We start from the raw sequence: 6096 nt of genomic DNA, 5'->3' as shown, positions 1-6096 counted from the left end.
GGAAATCTTCTCCTTGACAGAAAGAAGCCCATTTAAAAGAGAAAAAGAAAAAGTGGAACTGCATGAGCAGATCGGTTTTTAGATCTCAGCCGGGCGGCTGCCCGGTTCTCTGGGGAGAACTGTCTTCATCTTGCAAATCTGTACACACAGCCCACAGTGGCCTGGGATGGAGGCCAGTGGACTGGATTGGGCAGAACCTGAGACCAGAGGAAAGAGAAAAAAAAATAAGAAAAATGGTGGTGGTGGTTGGGGGGAGGGGGAAGAGGTCTGCTTTGAAAAATAGGAACTGCTGGCAGGGCTCCCTCACCCCCACCCCCCCACCCCAAAGTAGGACTGTGTATCCAGGCGTAGAAATGATACTGCGCCAAGAAGGCAAGCGCTGTTGAGACTGCTGTTCCTATGATGTTACAAACCGAAAGCGATGCTTTCTGGTCGAGGCTCTCCATGACAATCTGCTAAGCAAATCACACGTTGGCTGTTTTGGACGTTCTCTGCAGTTTTCATTGGGAGTGAGGAAGAGCCGTTTGTACATGTTTTGATACAATGTTTTGAATGCTGTGGGACCATGGTATGTTTCCGCCGTGGATGAACAAGGTTGCCTTTTCCAGCTTCCGCTTGCATGGTCATTTCCTGGTCCTGACGACCCCCCCGCCCCAAGTGAGGGAGGCCTGTGTGTCTTTGTGTCCATTTAGAAGGGTTGGTGCTTGATGCCAGCATGATATCCAAATCTTGATTTTGGACTTACCAAACTACTGTTGGGAGTTTGTTTCTTGTCTTAATCTCCCTTAACTCTTGCAGTCACCTGAGTGTCCACTCTGATTTCGCGTCTCTCTCTGCCTCTGTCTCTGTCTCTCTCGCTCTTTCCTTTTGTTGATTTCTTCAAGGCAAGCCATCTTTTTCCTCCTCCTCCTCCTCCTCCTCCTCCTCCTCCTCCTCCTCCTCCTCCTCCTCCTCCCCCCCTCCTCCTCCTCCCCCACCACCCTCCTCTTCCTCTTGCTCCTTTCTCTGCCCCCCTCCCCCCTCCCTCCCTCCTCCCCCCGCCCTTTTAAAATTGAAGTCTAACAGACTGACAAGAGTATATTGGTTTTCAGGTGTATACCCTAGCGAGTGGCTATGTTTACACATGGCCCAGGGATCTCCGTGATAAGTCTCGTTACTGTCTGTCACCATTCGATGTCATGACAGTAGGATGGACTCTATTCCGCCTGCTGTACATGACATCCTGCGAGTGAGTTGTTTATTTCATAACTAGAAGTGGGCACCGCTTCCTCTCCCTCACCTATTGCACTCGTCTCCCTCTTCCCCCCTCCCTCCCTCCTCTGGCCACCCCCCATTTGTTCCTTTTAGGTGTCGAGGAACCTGTTTGCGGTTCCTTCTTTGTGTTCATGTGTGTGTATTGCTGTGTACGTTCTTCACAGACATGATAGTCTCGCGACCTGAGGTATCTTGTGTAGCGCAATACCCTCTGGGTCTCTCCATGTTTCCGCGGATGGCAAGACCTCATTCCCTGGTAGGGTTGAGTCATAAACGCGCGCGCGCCTGTGTGTGACTAGGTAGAGACGTATGCACACAGAGAGCGCTATCGGTATGTCCCTAACTATGGCTACATAGGGATAGGTGTGGATACACATACACGTGTATGTATGTGTCACCCTCACCCCCTCGGTGGGCACGTAGTGGAGTTGCTGGGTCACGTGGTAGTTGTTGGTGCAGTGCTTTCAGGGACTTCTGTGCTGTTTTCCGTAGTGTCATCTGTTGTCGGGGAGCCATTCTGTCAGGCGCCAGGTGATATCTCTGAGTCCTCCAGCATGACATGGTGGTGGTCTCTCTCAGCGTGAAAAATAGGTGTCCCGTCAGGAGCCACTTTCCTCTGCCGTTTGGAACTTGCTGTCGCGATTCCAGATCCTGGGCCTGGCCGTGTATGCTTGTGCAGAGAAATGCCAGCGCTTTCTATCATACCCTCCATTTAAAAAAAAAATGGTTCTGTATTTGATGGGCTGCGTTGGGTCTTTTTTTGCTGTGCGCGGGCTTTCTTTCCGTTGCGGTGAGTGGGGGCTCCCCTTCGTTGTGGTGCGCAGGCTCCTCATTGCCAGTGGCTTCTCTTGGTGCGGAGCACGGGCTCCAGGCACGGGGGCTTCAGGAGTTGCGGCACATGGGCTCAGTCGTTGTGCCTCACGGGCTTCGTTGCTCCGCGGCATGTGGGACCTTCCTGGAGCAGGGATCGAACCCGTGTCCCCTGCAGTGGCGGGCGGATTCTTAAGTAGTGCGCCAGCTAGGCAGCCCCAGTTGTTTCTTGTATTTCAGGGAAAGGTTTCCTTTGGCTTTTGGTTTTGTCCCCGCCCCCACCCCCCAAGAAAGGTACTGTTGGTTGCTTTGTTGACAGTGGAAAACTGTGTTGCGGTTGCTGTTGGAGTGGTGGGGGTCGTCGTCCTTGTTGCTTTGTTTCCTTTGTGGGCGTTGTTTTCTGTTGGTTTTTTCTGGCTTTGTTTCCTTGTGGATGAAAATGCCTGGTCTTGGTCTGCTCTGTTCAGGCCTCCTGCCCACTTTCCCCATCGGGTTGCTTGTTCTGGGGGGGCTGCGTTGCATGAGGCCTTGCCCTGTTTTGGACAGGAACCTCTTATGGGACATGCTTGAGGTTTTCAGATGCGTGTGTGTGTGTACGTGTACACGTGTGTGTGTCTGTACGTGTACACGTGTGCATACACGTACATGTGTGTGTGCCTTTACGTACTCCTTGAAGGGCCACAGCAGTCCCAGAGCTTGACTTTGACTTTTTGGTAGTTTGGCTTGGTTTGATTTTGGTGGGACGACAGGTCACTGTGAACCTTTACTGTAAATCTCTCTCTCACACGCACGCGCGCGCGCGCTGCGCGCGCACACACACACGCACGCACACACGCACGCACGCACGCACACTCACCACGTTGCATTGTGTAGATGTCCTGGAACGCGGTTTCTTTAGTGGATGGCTGTTGACTCGCTGCTCCCCGCCCCCCTGCCCCCGCCCGCCGGTGACTGTGGTCAGTCCATTTTGAAATCCACGTTCTGACCTCAAGGGCATGTTCCCCACCCACGCACCCATGTGTTCTCTTTGGACTTTGTCGCGGTCTGTGCGGAAATAGATGTTTGTTTCCATTTGTGTGGGGCCAGAGTGTATGTTTACTTTCGTTTCTAGCTTCCGGGCTCTGCGTATCAGCTTTCCAAAGCCCTTCCCCGTGCCAGAAGGGATGAGTTCCTGCGTCGTTCTCTGAGCGCTTGCCTGGTTTCGTTTCGCTGGTCCCCGCCTTCCCTCCCTCCCTCCCTCCCTCTCACCCTCCGGGGAGCTGGGGATCTCGCTTGTGGCACTGTGGGCGTCTCCGTGGAATTCCCCGCGCCCCCCCCCCCCCATGGCCTGGAATCGCGTCCCCTTCCAGGCAGCCTCCCGGCGGCATCTTGCCAGCTACCCCCGCCCCCGTGTGCTGCCGGGGATCGGGACGCGCCGTGTCGTGTCGTGTCGTGTCGTGTCGGGCCGGGAGCTAGCTCCGAGGCGGACCCCTCGGGTCCGCGCGGGACGCCCGCCCCGCTCCGGGAGGAGCTCGGGCGTTTGGGCGGCCCGGCGCTCCGGCGTCCTCGGTGGCCGGCCGGCGACCGGGATCCGGCCCGGGGACGTTCGAGCCGGTTGTCGGGCGCCACCTGGCGGCCGCTTTTATATTGTCCCTTCCCTCCGGAGCTCCGGCGACCTTGTCGAGGGCTGTGACTCAGCCGCCGGGCCCGAAGCAGAGTTCCGGGAGGCGGGCGACGCTGGTGCTGGCAGCCCCGGTGGCGCCGAGGCGTAGGCGCCTCCTGCTGTCGCCTGAGATTGGGCCTGCAGATCTATGGGGCTGTGACTGCCGCCGCGCTCCCGAGCCGGGGCTGAGGGGCCGCCTGGCCGGGTCGACCAGCATGCGCCCGTGCCCCTCCGGCCGCGGGAACCCATGTCGGGTCGTGCCGCCGCGGTGGGAGAGGAGAGGGTCTGCCGCGCCCGGAGCGCCTGGGACTTGGTGGCCCGGCCTTCTCCTGGGCCGCCCTTGGGAGCGTTCGTTCCCCGACCCCCCCCACCTCCCTTTCCCGGTGCCCCCCGCGTCCCGCTCCGGAGGTGGGGACCGGCTCGGGCCGAGCGTTGAGGCCGGTGGAGGCCGCCACGGGCTCGGTGGTGGACGCGCGTGCGTCCCGGTCGTCAGATGCTTTCGGGCCGATGGTTTTCCGAGCCGGACTCCAGAGGTGAGGACCGGCCTGGGCCGCCAGCGGTGACCCGGAGAGGCTGGCCCGGGCCTGGGTGCGTTGCCCCGTGGGCTCCGGGCGTCTCCCTGGAGAAATGGGTTCAAGTCCCGATGGGTCCGGAGACGTGGACGGACCGGCCCCTGCTCGCGCAGGTGGCCGGCGAGGGTGCACCCGGCCTGTCAGCGTGCCCGCGTGGGTCCCGGTCGTCGGACGCGACTTTGTCTCCCCCCTCCGCTCTCCACCCCGAGTCCGGGCCGGGAGGTGGGGACTGGCGCGAGCCATACTGGGTGGCCCGGGGAGGGGCTCCCGGGCCCGGGCGTGGTCCCTCATGGGGCCCGCTCATCGGAGGCGGCTCGGAGGGGTGCTGTGTTTCTTTCTTGGAACCAAGTCCTGGCCCGGAGACTCGGATGGACCGGTGCCTGCCCGCGTGGGGGGACCGGGGAGGGCGTCCCCAGCCCGCTCCCTCTCCCCCGTGTCCCCGGCCCACTCTGCCACCCCTCCATCCCCGGGTCGACCAGGTGGCCCCGGGCGCTCCGGGGCAAGTGTGGATGGGGAAGTGTTGGGGGCAGGTGGCCGGACCGAGGTTCCGGGGGCCCCCGTGAACCTCGTGGGTGGGCCCCGCTGTTGGGCGCGATGATTTCTTCCGCCGGAAATGGGGCCTTTTTGCCACCAGATAGGTGCTGACACGGTGTTCTTCTGCGTCTGTCGCCGATAGACGCTGGGGCTCCGGACGCGGGCAGGACTCCGGGCTGGGGGCGGCTGTCTGACGCCCGGCTCGGTCCTTGCCGCTTGAGCTGCCCGCTTGGGCCTGCGCGCCGGCTCTTGCGTGCGCGTCCGGCTGCCCCGACCCGCGGTGCCGCCTCCGGCCTCTGGCTGAGCCCGAGGGCGGCGGGGCCAGGTGGCGTCGGGTGCTCGACCCTGTGCGCTGCCCCCGCTGCAGGCACCCGGTGGTGAGTGGCCGGCACGACCCCACCCCACAGGCTCTGTGCCCCGTGTCAGGCGTTCTCGTTCTGGGGTGGCTGGCTGCTCTTTGCCCGAGACGAAGGGGCGCCGGCGAGGCGGAAGCGGGCCTCCGTGTGACGGGTCTTCGCCGTGCCTCCCCTGCGGGCCTCCCCCGCCGTGGCTTTAGGCTGGGTGGGTCAACCGATTGATGTGGTGGTGCCACGCTCCGCTGGGCTGGGCCTAAGCCGTGCCAGACGAGGGACGGACGTTCCTGGGGGACGGGACCGCTCTTCTCGTTCTGTCCGCGGGCTCCTCGCCTCTCTTCCGCCCCGCCTGCCGGGGTGTGCGGAAGGCAGGGGTGCGGCCTCCGGCCCCGAACCCGCGGTCTCCCGCCCCCGCCTCCCAGCGTGGGCGGGGACCGGGGTCCTCGGACGCAGCAGACGCTCTCGCTGTGCCTCTTTGGCGTACGCCTCGCGAGCGGCCCTCCCCGCGGCGGGGAGGGCCGCCCCGCCGCCACGCTGCGCGCCCCCCGTCGGTGTGCGAGCGTGCCGCGCCTGGCCCTCCGTGGTGCTCCTGGAGCGCTCCAGGTCGTCCCTCAGGTGCCCGAGGCCGAGCGGTGGTGTTGTTCCCCTTTCCCAGCGTGTTCCTCGGGTCTCCGCCACCGTGGCGGGTGCCGTGAGCGGCTCTCTCTTGGGGGGGTCGAGACGGTAAGGGAGGTGCGCCCGCCTGTTCCCCCCGGCGGTGGGGCCAGGGGCCGCCTCGTTGTGCTGGTCCTCAGCGGCGTGCCGTGGGGGCTTGAGCTTGGCCGAGCGCACGCCCCGTGTGGTCCCCACTACGTGGGGGGCTGCGCGCGGGCGTGGGAGCGATCGTGGGGGCCGGGGCCTGTGAGAGAGGGGGCTGTGTCACGCATCTTGG

This window comes from Hippopotamus amphibius, unplaced genomic scaffold, assembly GCF_030028045.1.
Source record: "Hippopotamus amphibius kiboko isolate mHipAmp2 unplaced genomic scaffold, mHipAmp2.hap2 scaffold_492, whole genome shotgun sequence".
Lineage (NCBI taxonomy): Eukaryota > Metazoa > Chordata > Mammalia > Artiodactyla > Hippopotamidae > Hippopotamus > Hippopotamus amphibius.
Note: the sequence above shows the minus strand (reverse complement) of the source record.